The following is an 18,670-nucleotide window of genomic DNA, read 5'->3' as shown; positions in this document are numbered from 1 at the left end:
AACATTAAGTCAAATGCCTTGCAGAAGTCAAACGTAACAGTGTTGATGAAATGTACTAAATCAATCAAATCTATAATCACATTCTTGAAAAATTATATCAATTTCATTTAATAAGATCTATTTTCCATTAACTCATGTTGATTGTAATTAATTATTCTCCTTAAATTGTTATTAATCAAGTCCCCTATCAGCTCTTCCATTATTTCTCACAAAATCAACATCAGATAATCAGATTTATAATTACGAGCGACATTCCTACGCTGGCACAAAGTCAGCAGCACTCGGGTGTGCTGTGTTCTTGGAGTCCGGGGCACGAGTTGGAGCTGGAGGTATTTCACACAGTCCTATGACATTGCTAATTTACTTAGCTTTTCCCCCGAAATTAGAGGAATTAAATATTTAGTGTCTGCCTTCTATGTATTTTCTATTTATCATCTGCTATTCTGTCTAGACAACCACACTCAGCCACTGATATCTAAAAACCACATCCCTACTGCTCTTGGCTCTGCAAGCAGAGGTCTCACCTGCTGGCCTTCTGCTTGCTGTTGGTTAACACATTTTCCCTTTGTGTGAAGGTAGACCTCCCCTTCCTCCCCCCCGAGTCTCTGCTTTAACCAGAATAACCTTCTCTCTCTGAGCGCTGAGATTTCACTAGATGCCCTAAAAGCCAGAGTGCTTTTAAACAACGAGTTGCCAAATATCACACACATTTTCTCTTCAAAATCCTCCAAGTGACCTGGCTTACAGTGTTGAAAAGAAAAAGTGTCTGCTATCTGCTCAGGCTTCGTTCTGTCTGAGCCCTGCACATAAGATGGAAATGGCATCCCCTCTGTGTTGGCTGTAAGTGGTTTTTAGAGCTGCGATCAGCTCTTCAGCTGTCAAGACCATCCTGCAGAGAATCCTCCTGATTTTGGTTAACAACGGCATTTATAAATTCCCAAAATTGGCAACACAAGCCCTCCAGCTCACAGCATTCAAGTTCAGGTTTTCCAAGACACTCTATAGGAATTTTCCTTAAATGTTTCTGGTTTCTGGTGAGATTTGAGCAGTGTCATCCATTGGCTTTTACTTGTACTTGAGGTCACTTTCTCTTGAGCTCCCAGTGACTTGGATGGCAGCAATGTCACTTCTGGTATTGATTGTCCCTCCTACACCTTCTTTGCCCACTCAGTTTCTTTTTTTTGCAAATAGGTTCCAGCTATTGATTTTAATATTCCAGGCACATGGATTTTCTCCCCAAGTTTAAGTCATGCTCTCCAGATAGAATTTGTACTCATAAATTAGTCGTTCCCACTCTTTTTTATGGCTCAGCCTTCCTGCGCTACCGTAGAGGCAATTAAAGTTCTTCTCCTCGCATCCTTTCGTGTGTTCATTAGCTCTCTCCTCATCATTTTCTTCCTTGAGCCAGAGACAGGGACGGGTGCGGAATGAATTCTGTTTCCTCATTGCTTTCCAGTGCCTGTATCTCCAACCCAGTCCAAGCATCCCTCCCAGCAGAAAAGCTAGAGCCCAAAGAGCCATTGGGAGCACCACAGCAGAAGGGAAAACCTTTGCTGATCTCAGCACTGACAGGTTTTGGTGGCAATGAGCTGATGGTTGGACTAGATGATCTCAGTGGCCACTTCCAAATTCTACAATTCTATGATTTTGGGGTCATCATGGATGTAGAATGATTCAAACTCCATTGTGCAACAGTATCTGATCTCCCAAATTCTCCTGGCAGCCAATTCCCCAGCTCAGCCCTACTGCAACTGCTCCCCAGACACACTGAACCACAAGGAAAAGCCATTTGGATTGTGCTCTCTTGCTTTCATGTCCATGGGGGATTTCCTGGGATTTTGCAAGCCCCAGGGATTGAGGGCAAAGCCAACAGAGAAGCAGACCTGTGCTTAGGGCACCTGCACAAGCTAGCCTGCAGGCTTACAGCTTCACTGTGGTTTGAGGTTTGAAGGTTTCCTATCACCTGCTCATCTCCTGCCTTTATGTAACAACAATAACAAAACACGCAAAAATATCCCTCAGAAAATCCAACCGTCTTTGCTCTTGCAGGTCCTGAACTGTTTGCCTCTGAGGGCAGAACACAGACTTTGGATGGTTTTGAGAAGTCTCCTGTCTGGGTGGTTTTATTTATATCTGATGCATTTTAATGCAGAATGGGCAGAAATGAGATGCTTCAGAGCAAAGTCAAAGCAGAGCAGTTCTGCAGGTCCGGCCCTCGCTGGGCTCAGTGGTGGGATGTGCTCATCACCCCCTCTTCAAAATAACCCCCCACGTCTCTTTTCATCCAACAAAACATTTAGGTGCATATCTGTGAGTGAAGGAGTACAAGAGAAGGAAGCATAAGGCTGTAAAATAAACACTCTACAAAATGCCTCCAGGTTGCTCTAAATTATGCATCCTTCCTGTTAGGAGATGTTCAAGGTTGTCTTTTCCTGTGAACAGCGCTCCTCCTGGGTCCTCACCTTCATTTGCTGGGATGCCTCTGCTCTGGGCTTGCAGTTACGTCTCCTTCCCTTTCGCTGCCTTTACAACCATTTCTTTGCCGCCTTTTATAATTCAGAACACGACAAATGAATTCCCACCTCAGCTCAGCACTCAGATGATGGGAAAGGGATAAACGGTCCCTGGTAGCAGCTCAGTGCACGGTGAGCATCACTGCAGCCCCGTGCGGTGCTTTTTCCCTGCGCACATGCAGGACAGACGGGCGCAGGAGTGGAGCGATGCTCACAGCCCCAGTCCCTGGTGCAGAGCTGGGAGCATCAGTGGGGCAAACCGTGGCCAAAAACACACGGACTCTTCTGGGAAACGGCCCAACCCTCTCATTTCTGTAATGTGATTGGCACATGGCTTGGTTTTGCGTTCTGTTTCTAAAGGATAGCTGCTATTCTTTTTATTAAAACCTTTAAATTTCATTAGTTTGCACTTACCAAAATAAACCTGGCATCACTAGTGAGCTCTCCTGCGGCCGTGCCATCGATCTGATGCAGCCCCGCGTCACACCTGGCACGGTGACAGCCGCGTCCCTCCATGCTGAACAGAGGCACCCGCTCTGCCTGGAGGCTGAGAGGCATTTTCATGGAGTTCTGTGATGAGGAACTTTTTGCTTCCAAGGTTTCAAGGGGGAAAAAAAGAAAAAAAAAAAAAAAAAAAAAAAAAGAGAGAGAGAGAGAGAGGTTGATTGTAAATTTAATTCCTGTATCTTAGTCATTTCTGGGCCATGGGTCATTAGGCACACATTAGTGCTGCTGGGCATTTTTCACAGGGGCTGCACCAGCAGAAAGGAGCTGGGTTTTGCAAAGCCAAGGGTGTGAGAGAGATCCGTGTGCATGAGAAAGCTCAGTCCTGTGCTCAGCCCCGCAGTGCTGGGAAGTTCCCCCAAATACTCCCGGTGTCCGTCTGTCCGCAGCCATGACAAACAGCCCGGGGAAGCAGGCTCCTTTAATGGGCTCCAGCATTTTATTTATAGCCCCTTCGAATAAGTGCAGCTGATACTTAAGATCGGCGGATTTAATGACAGCGAGCTGGCGAAAGGCCAGGGCTGCAAATAGCGCCGCTAAAAGTCTTCTCCGCTATAAAATTTGTTTAATGCAAGAAATCATCCCGTGCAGGGTTTTTGCCTGGCATTTTTATAATTAGCGGGTGAAATCGCCATTTCGCCCCTACGATCCGCCAGCACTTTATGGGATGGGGCTGCCTTGGAGATGGATTGTTGTGCTGGAAGAGGCGCTGAAGCTTTGCCACTCCGTATCATCCCACTCTTCCTCGGGGACACCCATGTATGCCCACTCCCAGCACCTTTCCCTTCCCTCCAGGTGTCATCTCTCCGAGGTTTGACCAAGAGCCCATCACACTAAGTGGTAAGGCAGCACGGCTGGGAGCTGGGACCTTTGGGATCTGTAGACATGCACTGAAGCCACCACACTTGGTTGGTGTTTGATAACTTCGCCGCTTTTCACTAAGGAGCCCTCAGGTGAGCGCCTGCCGTGGGGTTGTAGAGGTAGGGAGATGTCTTCTCTTCCAGCACAGAGCCCACCTGGCTCACAAAGGGCTTTTCTGGGTGTTGTACAGGATGGCTCTCTCTAAAGGAGCAGTGCCATAAAAAAAATATCTGTTTGAGATAATAAAAGGCAAACAAAACGCTGGAAAAACATTGAAGGGTTGGAAATCCTCCTAGGTTTTGCAGTTAAATTTACCGATGCACTCAGGAGCTCTCTATGAGCTTCCCTGGGAATCCAGAGGAGATGGGATTATCCTGAGCATCTTGATGGGATATTTTTCCCTGCTGTTTGCACCACGCGATAATGTCCTCTGGACCTCCTGCCCTGCAGAGATTTCGGCCCAGCTCTCTCCTGTACAAAGATGAACCATGGGTGAGCCCCGGCCAGCTCTGTGATTTAGATTTCCCATCGCTTGTCTGCGAGCTGGGCTGATATTTATGGACATGCTCTGGATCGGAGGTAAAATGCTGCATCTTTCATGGAAGCTGTGAGAGGTAATTAGTATCTGTCCTGTGGGATGGGGCTTAATGTTGAGACTCTTCAGGAGGGCTCTCGGTGTTCAAAGACTTAGCACCTTGCTGAACTGGGATCTGAATTCACAGGATGCATTAAAGCATAATTTAAGGATGAAAAAAGGTGGAGGAAAGATAATAATTAGGTGGATTGTGCCCTTGTGAGACACCGCATCCCTATTTCCAAGTAAAAACTGCGTGTAAGAGAGGCACTGTGCTGGCTGCAGGTGTCTCCAGACCTTGAAAGGTCTTGGAACAAAACTCCTGGAGGGCTGACCCCCATGGGACTGAGACTTGCAGCTTGAGATCCCTCATTTCAGGTCATGGCTCCTTCTGCTTCTCTTAGCGAATGTCATAAATACAGAGGCTTTGCCCCAAAATTATATGCACAGAAATGGAGGACTATTTGAGGGCGTGAAATAACCTGAGTTTTTCTGGCCCAGACGACTAATTGCACATTATTCACCCAGTTCTGGTAGGGTGTCCGTTTTGCTGGACTAAACCCCATCATATAATAACCTCTTAGCCTACTGGGCTCATCTCCAGAGCTCAAAGCTCTTCCGTTTCCTTGCCTCTCTTCTACCACTTATTTAATTTATTTCCCAAAAAATACTGAAATAAAAGGATTTTTAAACCAGAATAGGACAGGACTCTTTCTTTGCAGTGCACAGTTTGCTGGGTATGGATGGAGAACCTGAACTATTGTCAAGAATGCCACTCAAATTACAATATAATTGTCTGGGGAAAAAAAAAAAGTTCTGGCAGCTAATTCTGATTGCAGTGCACATTTCTGTGCCTGTGACAAATGATTTCTAAAGTTAGCCTCAAGGACACCGAGCTTCCAAGAGGTCACCCATCCACACTGTTTATTTTACTTGCCATCCTAAAATAAGTTTTAAAAAGTGAAATTAACAGCGAAGGGAAAGAAGGAAGAAAACTGTTGATGGTGGGGAGAAGATTGAAGTGTTTTGTTTTAAAAGGAGCGATGCTCGGGGCCATAAAATATGAAATACAGGGGGGGAAGCAGATTTGGGGCTAACCTACAATATCGCATTAGGCTTTAAAGCCGTTCCAACAGACTAAGCATTTGAGAAAGAATTGGAGCTGCTTGTGATAAGTTGCTCCTCTTATCGGCAAACTGTCATCTGTCTTGGGAGAGAACATTTTGTCCACCCTACCAAAACAAGTCAGAAAAATTGGATAAAAACAAAAATATAAATCAGAATGGGAACTGGGAGCCGAACTGAAATGATGGCAATTTCCTGGCAAGGCTCGCTGGACGGCTAAATGTCAGACGTGACAGCAGGAATTATCCCTGCGATGCGGGGTCAGGAGCGATGTGTGCGGGTGGTGGGCAGAGCACGGCCACTGCGGGACACGGCCTCAGGTTGGGAGGGCTGTGCATGGGGTGGCACAGGGGTCTCAGGGGAAGCAAAATATGCAGGGGACATGGGCACAGTGTGGAGGCAGCCCCTTGGAATCTGAGCTGAGAGGCGAGGTGGGCTATCCATAACTGCCCGAGCATTGATTGGCGGTGCTGGCACTGCCCAGAGCTTGGGGTGTGCATCAGAATGAGAAGGGAAGCAGCAGGGCCCTGGGACATCACCATGGGGATGGTGGGATCCAAACCTGCCCTGCCCCACAGATGTGCCTGAGTGCTTTTCTCCTTCACTGAATGCCATTGTCCCCCAGCAGCAGCCAGGCTGATATCACCGGAGGCAAGACCTGAATCAGACGCGGAGAAATCAGCTATTTAAATGCACCGGAGTTGCTGCGCTCCCATTAAACCCCAAGAAACCCAATTGCAGTTTGGAGATAGAGGTACAGCGAGAGGAGGTGTGGGACACACTTCTGCACAGTCACCTAATGGGAAAAGACAGAGCCTGGGCAGAAGTGAGTGATAAAGGAATGGCGATGTCCAAGGCTTGCACAGCTCAGTGCTGCAGCAGCACCTATGAGAGCAAGCAAAGGAAGAGATGCTGTCTCTGGCAAGGGAGCAGCTGAAGAACTGCTGTCCTGTACTTTAGATTTGAAAAGTATATATAGTTTTAATTATTAATGACACATCAGTTTGATACACGTGACAATGAGGCAGCAGAGATGCTCCATAGTTTTGCATGGGGTTTGTGGCTGCTCGTGCAAACCCACATGAACGAGCAATATCCGAGCCTTTGCTTCAGCTCAGCTCAGAGCAAAGTGTCCCAGCACACAGGACTGCCTTGCCAGGTGCTGACAGCCCTCCCGCATGCACACAACCAGTGCCTTGCTCAGAAAGACTGGAGGAGGGGGAGTGGAATGAGGGTCAGCAATTTGCTCCCTGTTGGAAATATCCCAACAGCAAGGATATCGAAGCTGACCTTTAAGCAGAAGCTGACGAAAAGCTGCTACAAATTAATCTCTTAACATTTTAATTTAATGCACGTTTTGTTCCAAGAACAGGGGTGACCCAGGAAAGGGTTAATCCGAGCTGTGCACCTAGCACATCCACACCAGATTTGCAGCAGTGTGGGTATATACATGCATTTCTATCACATACACAGGTATTTCTTTATCAGAGGCATGTGGGCTGGACAGCAGATGGGCTCTCCTCTCACCACGGTGGGGTGTGGGATGCCACACAAATTCCATCAGGGCGACCTGCAGCCCATCAGCATTGCAGCATCACAGGGAGCCCCATGGGAGCAGGGACACTTCCCAGCATCACTCAGAGCCACTTCATTGGCTTCTTTATTTTTATTCTTTTTCATGTTGTGATGCCCTAACGTCATTGTTGGTGGGAAAGAGCTGAAAAACAGACAGGTTCTGACCAGTCCCTCTCTGCCACCAGTCTCACAGCATAACCGAACTGCTTTAGTTGCACTTAATTGTGCTGTTTGTTTGTTTCCATGTTGTCATCAGACAATAAATCCAAAGCAATCACTGTCCAAATTTTTACAGTATTCCCAAAGGGAATGTCAATTACCTTTCCCTCCCAGCACCGCTGACCTCTGCCACATACAAATCCCACTTTTATTCGGAGAAATGCAGCCACTTGCTCCAATTATTCAGCCTGCACTCTGAGGTGAGCATAAAAAAAGAGTGTTCAGCAGGTACATCCAGAAAGGGCTGGCTTAAATCAGTATGGCTGTGACCCAAGGCATGAAATACAGCCCCTCACACACAGCCTATGTGTACGGAAGGTTAGCTGGAGGAGTGGGACGTTGCTTCAAAACAACCCTGGAGGCCTCAGTTTGTGTGAAATCTCCATCTGAGGGATTACTTCTGTTGCTGAGGATTTGCCTGTAGAAAACCTTGCCATGACCCTTGGGTCAGGGGCAGCCTCGGAGCCCATCAAGGGATGCAGGAGGGATGGTGAAGTGGCACCCTCAGTTTCCAAAGGGGAAATGCAGTTTGGGACAGGAGGAGGGTGGAGGAGAGAAGGCTTCCTCCTCTTGCTCTTCGTTTCCTGCAGGGCCCAGGGGACCTCCTGGTGGGGCATGACACAGGGAATTGCCCAGGGAAGGAATAGCTTCAGGTGATGTTCCTCTCAGCAGCTGCCCTCCTCGTGCTTCACATCGCTCCATCCCTGCCTGGCCTTCTCTGTGTGCTGCCAAGCTTCCTCCGCATTTAGATGCCAGCCCACCTCTATTCTCCACCCATCTCCTTGGATCAGCCACCTCAACCACAGAGCCCTGTCAGGGTGCCAGCAGGTGCAGGTTGGTGGATGGATTGGTGATGGGCTTGAGAGTGGATACGAGGGATGCCTTTCAGGAGCATATCCACACATCTTGTGTCTGGAGGGCAGCCCCAGTGTGCTGAGGACCCTTCCTCAGCTCTGAGTGCTGTGCTATTTGAGAATCTGAAATCTCACTGTGCTCTTCTCTACCATCCTCTCTTTGTGTCTCCTCTCAGGACCTCCCCATGGCAGTGGGCAGCATCACCACCCCATCCCTGGACAGCCACGAGCCACACAGGATTTCTGCCTGAATTAACCTTCATTATTCAAATCCCACCCAGAACACGGGTAGTGGTACCGACTCAGTAAGATGAGAATGCTTTTGTAGAAACGTCCCTGCCAAGAGCAAGTTACCCTTGGGCAGGGAGATAGGGTTTTGTGATTGCAGTTTTTTGTATGGATGATGTCCTTGCCTGTCTCAGAGAGGCTCACTGTAAAGGCTCAGAGGTTGGGTGCCATTGCTCTGCAGTACATGGGCATGTCCAACCCACAGCCCCACGAGCTGCAGATAGATGAGGAGGGTAATGTAATTCCATCTTTGGAAATGTCAGACTTTATGGATGAATAAAATACATTCCATTTTCTTCTGTTTATCAATATCGGGTGAGAACAGACTAGAAATTGCTTATAAATGGATAGCATCAGGAGAGAGGCCATCTATTTGTTATCTATAGCAGAAGCTGAGCACTGATCCTACTGTGGCAGCCACAGGTCATAGAATCAAAGAATCACAGAATATCCTGAGTCAGAAGGGACCCATGAGGATCACTGAGTCCAGCCCCATCACCTCTGCATAGAATACAATAAATGACTAAAATAGAAAAGCGAGGCATGGATAGAAGAAAGAGCAACGTCGGGTTCTCCTCCGTTCAGCCAATAATTCTGACTACACAGTGTTTAACGTTTGGTGATGCCATGTACTGGTTTTTCCATAAGATGGTCTCAAAGCCGCTGTGTGCTCTGAGTTTCGATGGGAAATCCACGGTGCCATGTGAGGGTGGGCTCCCCAGAGCTCCATGGGGTGTGCAGGAGGGATACAGTCCCCAACAGCACCATAACGGTTAAAGGAGAGATTTCAGGAAGGGGAACAGAACAGCAGAGAGTGAACTTTGCAGATAAATTATAGCTAAAGAGGAATGAAACATTATAGTTTCAATTACTGCTGTGCCCAGCCACGCAGGTAGTAATTCAAACAAGAAACAATTGGCGGATTGTCACCCTCAAATCAGACACATACCATTTAATTCCATTTACTGAGGGTTCACTGACTGTATTTTGAATCAAATACAGCCATTAATGTGCAAAGATCTGAAAAATGCATGTGTCCCTTTTACAAATGTGACAATGAGACGCTAATTCCTGTAAAGCCCTTTTTTCTTCAGGTTGGACTGCTCCTATTGCCTTTAGTTATGCAGATATTACTTATTAAGAGTTTTAATATGTCAGGCTGGTTCTTTTGAAATGCCTTGTGCCTTTTTGTTCAGAGCGTGCGGAAAGCGCAGCTAAATCCATTCTTACGTTCCATCATCCAAACTTAGCAAATTGATTCGAATGCAGGAAAAAAAAAAGCTACTTTCATTAAAACAATTAAATCCTTACTATTATTGCTGTATCTGGCTATTACAGCACAAATATAAATCATCGGTTACAGGAGCTAAAAGCTTTCAGCTGGAATTGCTCTACCGTCTGCCCCATGCCATGGGCAGGGAGGAAGGATGACGTGCACCAGGCTTCTTTACGGGAGATGCTGCTGCCTAAATAAAAAAGTCAAGTCCATAAAGTGAATATTATTGTGCTACCTTGTTTCTCCCCAGCAGTGAAGCAATGCATGCCAATGGGCAGAGCGAATAGGAGGAAATAGTTGGGTTGGTTTTCCCGCTCCTCGTGAATTGGGGGACATTTTGGAAGGGGCACAAAGGTTTCGGGGGCAGTTGAGTGCTTTTGTTTTCCTTTTCTAAATAAACCACGGATCTGCACTGCCACACACTCCCCGTGGGGTCACGAAGTGTGCTGCAGAATAAAAACGGAGCTTTCTGTGATAGTGCACTTGCCCTTCAGAGCCGCTTGGATTGCATCAAAGGGCAAATTGTTTAAATATAATTTTCCTGATTACTGAATAGGTCGACCGAACAGGATATGAAATGCAAAGGCTTTTCTCATCTTGCTCTTTGCATCATCCTAGGGCACACCTCGCTACAGGTGCTGCCTGTTGGCTCAAGGACACTTCCAGGCGGCAGAATATCAAAGGAGCAGGGATGGACAGCCCAGTGCATCCTGCACATTTTAAATTGCTTAAAAAGACTCTTTTGCAAAGGGAGTCTGAGGCAGGGACCGAAATCAGTGCTCAGCATGTGGATTAGACAAACAGAGTGGTCATTAGCGCTGATTGTCATTGTCACACAAGCACAGACTGTTAATTCAGCCCAGGAGTCATTAGAAACGAGCCTCAGCGGGGAGAGGGGTTGGTGTTGGTGTAGATGCTGGATGGTGGCTCTGCTGGCTTGGCAGAACATGAAGGAGACCCCTGAGATCCTACACTGCTCCGGTTGTAAATTCCAAATGGAAACTCCCAGGAATTTGCCAGGAAAAGGATAATCACTCATTATTCTCATTTGTGGAAAGCTGTTTAAACCCAGCCCTGCTTTTCTCACCCCATTCCCAAGCTGAGCTCATCACCTTTCTGAGAAGCCACGCTCTTCCAGGACAGTGTCTCCTCTTCCAGTGAGCTTTTGCCCTGGCTTTTCTCCTGGGTCCATTTGGGAGGGTTCCATCTTTGCCCCAGTGCTTTTGCCAGTGGCTGCCACCATCCAGAGAGATATTCAGCCTCAAGGAGTCCCCAGCAAAGAGCACCCACTGCCTTCCAGCCTCACCCCAGCAGCAGCGTTGAGGTCCCACAGCTGCAGAGCAGCGCCCGTTGTGCTGTGCGGGTGCCCCTTTATTGGAGTTCCTCCCACCACGTGCTTGTAATTTATTTGTATTTCCAGCAGAGATAATTGAGTTATCAATTCTGTGCTCTTTTGGGCCAGAAGCAAAGAGATCAGAGAGCTGTTTTATACACCTAATTATAGATTATTTCCCATAGCTATAAAACCACAGAGGGACAGATCCAGAGAGCATCCTTTTCATCTCCACTGACTTTTGCCTTTGCTCTCTCAGACTCGGATCAGAAGGGCCTCCAGACAAAACAGTTGTCAAAAGCAAGGGCTCCTTATCTCCTCACAGGACAAAACCTCTCGGCATCCCAGTAGAGACCGTGCACAGTTGCTTAAAGATCAAATTCAACTTATACTTAACCAATCTGCTTAAGCCTTTAGCACCTCATTGAGTCGTGCTGAGATTTATTCCGTTTCTGCACACTTTGGCTATAATCTGGTTCATGACAATGGCCTGGGGGTCTGCTGAGGATGTAAAAAATTGATTTTCTTTGCCACATGCAGGCTTTGTGGGCTTGCATTTGGCATGGCCCCTCATGCCCCTGCTAGCTCCTATGCTCAGCCTGCTCCCTCCTCCCCAGGCAGCTCTGAGCACCCTGCAGCATCCGCAGATCCCGCAGAGCTGCAGTGCAGAGCAGGGGTTGAGGTCCGGCATACCCGAATTTTCTATGTATGGAAAGAAATGGGAAGTGTCCGTGCGTCGGTGTTAAGTTTCTGGTGGTGACACGCAGAGGCCATCCGAGATGTATGACCTAGCAAATGTATTGTAACGCACACATCACATTCGTTCTCTGGGTAAATAGATATTGTCTAGGGTACATTACATCTGTGCCTTCGTGTTTAATTTAATGTAAGTGAACTGCCTTAATTTCTCCAAATTGTAGTAATAAACATAACGTTAACGGTGATACTGCTAATAATTTATTTTGCAAGCGATTAATCAACAACAAACTCTTTTAATTACCTGTTCTGAAATGTCAAACTCTAAACTAATTACATGTTATTACATGAATTCATGTATATGTATACACAAATACGAATTCCAAGGGTAATTAAAATGAATAAACCATCAGATTTGGTAAAATCATGCAGCTGAGAGAAGTTTGCTCTCCACTGCATTTCTGCCTCTTTGCATTTCATCCTCAGCACAAAGGGAGCTAGATTCCAAGGCTCTGAGCGAGTCGTTTGTGCTTCTGCAAAAAAATATTACCCACAGAAAGTGGCAAACCCCGTGGGATCTATGCTGAGAACCACAAGGAAGAGAGGAAAGCAGCTGTGCTGCTCTGCTGGGGGGAGTACAGAGTGTGGGGCTCATTTGGGTGCTCCCTGTGCAGGGGGTGAAACCAAGCAGGACAGAAGTGGGTGGTGTACATTTGCTGTACTCAATAATTGGCAACGATTTTTGGAAGGAGATTGGGGGTGAAATTAACAGATTTGGGGCACGACCAAATCTGTTCTCCATTTTGTGTCCTTGTTGAGTCTCTCAGTGCAGGCACAACACAGTGCTCTTTGCAACACCCTGGTGACCCCTAGATGAGACTTGGAAGACCACTTCTTTGCACTGGCACTCCAGACATCATGGCCAAGTGCCCCCAGCAATGTGGGGCTGTATGCCAGTGGGTCACGAAAGGATGGAGACCACCAGCTTGGAGGGTCTGGGAATGAAGCCTTTAATTCAGGGGTGGACACTGAGGCAGTCCCAATGGCTTGCAGCATGGGCTGGAAGAACAGGATGATTAATGAGAGCAATGGCACGAAGGAGCCAGGAACTAAGTAATGAGACCTTTATTTGATACATAATACAGCCGGGGCCCTCTATAAAGAGAATACCAAGAGTAGGGCTAAGTTTCACAGTTCTGGGAATGTATCAGGAAGGGGGAAAGCTTTGCTGACTTTGCAGCCAAACGCCTGGGCCATCCGCAAGTGTTGTTCGCAGTGAGCTTGGGACATGTTAATTTGGTCATATATCTTCAGATGGTGGCAAGATGCCCTGACTTTTGATTTACTGTGCTGAGTGGGTCTGTGTGATGTTGTGGGTTTAAAATGAGGTGTCCAGAGCCTGATTCAGTCACAGGATCACTGAATTCCAGCTGGGAGATGAAGAAGCCGTTATACACACACAACAAGAACTTCCAGCCAAAAATTACTTATGGTTTCAATTAAAGGAGAAGAAGTTGCTGATTGTTTAGGTATGGATGTCAGAAACACAGCAGTTAACAGCAGAGATGAATGAGAGATAGTGAGGTGATAACTTAGATAAATTGGTATCTCATCCATATTAAGGAGACAGCTCATCCTCTGGTGCTGCTGGATGACATGAAGAGTGGAGTGTATATGGATACTAAAAAACGTTGGTCTTAAAGTTAAATCCCCAAGAACCATCAGAAATAAGTCTCAGAAGCCAAAGTGAGATCTGATGCACGCTGCAAAAATATGCAGTCTGTCAGGGAACGCTGCTCTCTCCATATAACTTCCACCGTTTGTGGGACAATTATAGAGAAAATGATACTGTGATCTGTAAAGCAGTTCCTGCAGTGGTTTTATTCACTAACTCGATGCCACGCATAATCATAGCCAGTAACATCTCCAGAGGTGTGTGCATAATAGAGAGACATCAAGTCAATGAGTCAAAACATCAGAAAATAAAATTCAGATGAACATCACTTGCAGAAATTCTATCATCTGTCATTTAACGCTGTCTGAAGACCTCCACGTTGAAATAAGGCGTGGAAACCAGAAGTTACCCCAGGCAGCAGTCCTTAGGACCTGCACGGACTCAGGGCTTTCTGCAAGTTGGGTTGAGTGCCAAAGAAGTTCTCTTGCGATCTTAAAACTCAAGCACCCAAAAAACACCATAGAGGGGAAGGCAGGGAGCAGGGAGGATCTGTCCTGCCGTGTCCCCACCTCAGATCCTGCCCAGCATCACCCAAGCAGCCGCTGCTGGGAGCGGAGTTGCTCCTGGATCACCTTAAGGCTATTTGCAGCTCTTGCTGATGCCCTTTCAATACCCAATCCCGAAACTTTTCATGCGAGGAAGCTTGCAGGATGACAGATTGCACCTTAAAACAAAGAGGTAATAGCTCTTAGGTCCAGATCTGTTCTTGGAACTAAATTCACTGCAGAAGAAGTGTTTCTGCACAACTGCATAATGCCTCAAAGTGGCATTTTACAATCTTTAAATTCCAACACCGATGAAGAATTCTGCTTTAAACTACTGCAGCAGCCCAGCCCCCCTTTATTTATGAGTAATAGGCTTTTCATTTAGATTTAACTACAGATTCGAGTGGTTTCCATGTGCCAGGGCTCGGAGTCACACCAGTGTCTCCTGAGGTGGCCGTGCTGTTTCCACAGAGTCACTCAGGATCCCCACCAAACCTGTCTTTGCATACATACGTGTGTATTTTATATAGATGTACACATGCACTTCATTTTTAAAAAGACAAAGTTTTTATTCCAGGCTTCATTTTCCTTTAAACCGTATGAAGCCAAAGTTCGAAAGGATGACCCCAAAATTGCCAGTTTGATTGTAATTTCCCCCAAAAGATTTTGGGTTGTAGGTACATAGAGAACGATGGCTTTGCTTCCCCCTTTCTGCTCATCATCCCATGCAACGCTGATGTGCCAGGAAGCGTGGATGGGATCAGGGAGCTTGGTGAGTTTGCCACATCAGTAGTCACTGAGAGTGCCTGAAGTTTCATTTTTCAATGGAAAGCTGCAGTGAAACGAGTATTTTGCTACTCATCTTGTTATTATTCATCAGTGCTTCCAAGCACCTCTCAGCCCTTTGTTTCTTGGGAAAGGCATGGTGCTTAAAGGGGCTGAAAGGTGGATTTTGTGGAAAGCCCAACCCACATCTTTGATCCCAGCGGTTTTGTAAAGCATTCGTTTTGCTCGCTGGGAAAATCTCTGCCCTCCCCACTCCCTCACCTCCCCCTCTTTCCCCTCCACCTAAGTTACCTCGTCTGGATCCGAAGGAACGCTTGCCATCCTTTGAAGAGGTAGTCTCGTCCGAAAAATCAATAGTCAACATTGTCTTTAAATAGTCTGACATTTACCTTTACAGCAGTTTTCATTTCTTTCCCAGATTGCTCAGACGTTTGTATTACCCACACACTACATCCCTGATCTCTCGGCCGGGAGCTTTGCACGGATGCAGCCCCGGTGCTGCAGAGCGGCCACCAGCAAGGAACTGCAGCACGATAATTAACAGGACGGGAGCTCACTAATAGAAGCATCTTTAACTAATTTATGGAAGACATCAGGTGAGAATAATTACAAGCAGAAGGGTATTGTAAATCCCTGAAGAAAATACACTTGGAATGCAGTTTTCCCAACAAGCAAATCTGAATGCTAGCCCAAAGGTCAGAAATAAAAAGGCTGAGAGCTTCAGCTCCCCGAGCAGGCACCTCTCCGATCCCTTCTTGTCAAGAAATTGTCTGGGGGTTCATTTAGAAAGCTGCTTGTTCAGGGCAGGGCCATTTGCAATCTGGGAAAGTTAAGCAAATTAGCAGAATTATTAGGTAAGAGGCAATTCTCCACAGCCTGCAAGGCAACCGCTTGTTAAATGAGCTCACACCAGAGAGTTGCACTGATCGAGTGGTGTTTGCAGAGACGGGGCTGTGCAGGCATTTGCTCTGAAATAATACTGCTGTATTCCCCTGGAAAAATTAAAAAAAAATGGGAATTTGTGCAGGCTGAGCTGGAAGATGCCTCTGTCTTCCATACGCATTCCTGCTTCTCTGCTCCTTCTGCTATAATAAATATCATAATCCTAGCAAATGAGAGAAGGAGATTAACCCGACACCTTTAACCCAGTTACTGCTTAAAATAGGGAGCAGTGTGGTGCCACGAGGCCCCAAAGCAGGTGGCTCTGCACCCGCTGTCCCCTGGGGCTCATAGGGACAGCTGTGCACTGCAGCCCCGCTGCTCTGTGCAGTGTTGGGAGTGGGATCCAACTCAGGTCCTGCAAGGAGCCCACCCAAGGGTGGCTCACACTGCTCACTTGTTTTTATATACTCTTTGCCTATTGATTTGATATTTTTATACCTTATACAGTGCACTTAGCACAGAAAAAAAAAAATGGATTAACCAAGTAAATGTGCTTTATTAGCGGATCTCTGATGGAGAATGATGTCGGTTTTCCATTTAAAAGATGCATCGGATTCATCCACTCATGAATCAATTAGTTCATGCTTGAGGACCTCCTAACATGCCACATAAAAAACTCCCAATGTCAAACTGCACGCTGGGTGGAACAACCAAGGGTTTCAAATGAAAAAAGTGCATCACTGGGAAACCTTTGGCTCTTCCACCACCACTAGGATGGAAGCACTCTGCCCAACTCTTAGTTAACACATTCTTTCTGTTCCTTGGTTTCTTAAAATCTTTCTTTTTTTCAAGTTTTTATTGACAGCTTTACACTCCTCCCTCTGCTATACAATGGAGACGGGCACATATCGTAAGCCTTTCCAATGGTAGTTTTGGGGTCAGGCTGATTAGATTTGGGAAGTGTCAATTGTTGAATGCTGTCCTCCTTCTGTCTGAGACTAACAACTCTCCCTACTCAGAGGGTTGGCCCTCTTTCTGTCCTTCCTGAGGTTTAGGGCTCATTGGTCCATGCTCCACACCATGAAAAGGCACATACACTTTCCTAGTGATTCACATTTCTGCTTAGATAAGAACCAACAGGCTCCATCCCACCCTGGAGCCCCTGGGACTATGTGGAAGGTCGCAGTGTTTATTTTTGGTCTTGTCCAATTAAAGACAATGACCTGGAGTAGATGAGATGCCTGGGCATGCATTCATATCACAGGCATAATGCAAGAACCGTAGGCATTTAAATGGGAATTCTTTCTCACCCGGTTAGACCGATGCGTAAGGAAATAATCCAAGTGGGGCATTGACAAGATATTTTTTGTTGTAAGTCTGCATGCTAAAACCCCTAAATAAAAGGATTTTACTCCTTGAGAGAAAGAGGAAAGGCTATGCACACCCAGCCTGAGGTGTCACTACAACTCAATGGGAGCAATGCACGAGCACTGAGCTGCTGGGATGGCTGCCTGCACATTGGGTGCCCACACTATGTACAGAGCAGAGGGCACTGCTTAAACCTCAGTCAAATAAGTAAACATGGACAAGGAAGTAAAAACAGACGCACTTTTTTCTCATTGCTGCGAAGAATTCAGGCCATGCAAGCACCAGGGCTGTGCAAAGAAGAGCAACTATGTTTAAGAGCATCCTTCTCTCTCTTGGATGTACATCCAACAGCAGATAACATCACCCAGCCCTTTCTGCTTTTGGAAACCATGTGCAGCACAACTTGCTGCTCACATTTAATCCAAACTGATGTCCTACGGCTGTCATATGCATGATTATGGCAGTCGTTTTTAATTAGTGATTGTGTCAATAGTATTGACATTTTCATCACTTTTGGGGGAAGTAGAGAATATTTTCCAGCAGGTGAAGTCCCCTCTTTGCAGTTCTCTTCCCCTCCAGCTGCACCTACTGGATAAATGAGCTATGCATCTTATTAAAAAGAAAGCAAGAGCATTAAGTCTGTTCTCTGCTTAAGTACATTACAGCAACTTAGGCAACACGAAACTCAAGAAAGGCAGAAAAGCAAATACCCTCTGTCCTATGGCAAGATTTACAATCTTGTTCTGAGTGCAATATTTATTATACGGCTTAACAGAAGCTCTGGCAGGATGGGGGAAATGCTGGCGGCCCCGTGACAAGGAGGAGGCGTTCAATAGCTTGCTGGGAAGTGGAGTTGGACACGAACTGATCAACCAGCCATTACACTCAGTGATAAACACCCTGCAGGAGCCATCATTCACCCAGGAAGAAAGAGGAAGGCAGATCATTACATTTATTGGTCATAGTTTTTAAAGAGTCAATAAAGACCCACTAGAAAAGACACGGTTAGGAGCAGGAATATATATATTTTTTTCATGTATCTTGAAAATACCTTCAGCTCAGTTTGCTTTCTGCCCAATACGTCAGGGTGAATCTTCATCCTAGGTGATGGTCCCAGTGTAGACGGTGCTCATATTGTACAGTTTTTAATGTCTTTAACCATCTTTAGCTTTGTACCCTGATAGCCCCTCCAGGCTATATGTCAATGCCATCTGGGAGTAAAAGAAGAGACTTCTGCTCAAGTAACGCTGTAATGTAGATCTCTCGACTAAAATTGCACTTCCTTCACTTGACAAACTGTCAGCACAGAACAATTATCTGCCTGTTGGTTTGCTTGTCTTTTCTTTTTTTCTCCTCTCAGAAAAAAGAAAAAAAAAGAAAAAAGAAGAAGAAAAAAAAAACCATACAAAGGAAAAGGACCTGCAGAGTAAAATGCCGTGGGCAAAATCCACATAATCTGATTGCTGCGCCCAGAGATGCATTGGTGGACCACCAAAGGTAAAAGTGGGTCTAATGCTAAAGGAGAGGGACAATTTCTAGCTCCTTTCTTTCGGGGATTTCCAGAGAGGATATTGCTAAATAGAAGATTAGGGAGGA

The 18,670-nt window shown here is 46.2% G+C and overlaps 2 long non-coding RNA genes across 4 annotated transcripts in view; one reads left to right on the top strand and one right to left on the bottom strand.

The window, feature by feature from the left end:
• Positions 1-18,670, bottom strand: part of LOC101747836 — a 39,840-nt gene that overhangs the window by 1,385 nt on the left and 19,785 nt on the right. The window contains exon 3 of the long non-coding RNA XR_005841116.2: positions 2,928-3,103. This is a non-coding gene — a long non-coding RNA (uncharacterized LOC101747836). The remainder of the gene's footprint in view (positions 1-2,927; positions 3,104-18,670) is intronic.
• LOC107054866 lies at positions 3,839-12,513 on the top strand. Of its 3 annotated transcripts, none has more exons than XR_001469651.4 (5): positions 3,839-3,970; positions 4,329-4,457; positions 6,206-6,331; positions 7,962-8,205; positions 8,402-12,513. It is a non-coding gene; the product is annotated as an uncharacterized LOC107054866 (long non-coding RNA). The 3 variants fall into 3 exon arrangements; XR_005841113.2 differs by having other exon boundaries at positions 6,203-6,331; XR_005841112.2 differs by having other exon boundaries at positions 4,329-4,492.

The sequence above is a fragment of the Gallus gallus genome, chromosome 20 (genome assembly GCF_016699485.2).
Source record: "Gallus gallus isolate bGalGal1 chromosome 20, bGalGal1.mat.broiler.GRCg7b, whole genome shotgun sequence".
Lineage (NCBI taxonomy): Eukaryota > Metazoa > Chordata > Aves > Galliformes > Phasianidae > Gallus > Gallus gallus.
This window is presented reverse-complemented; position numbering and strand designations above follow the sequence as displayed.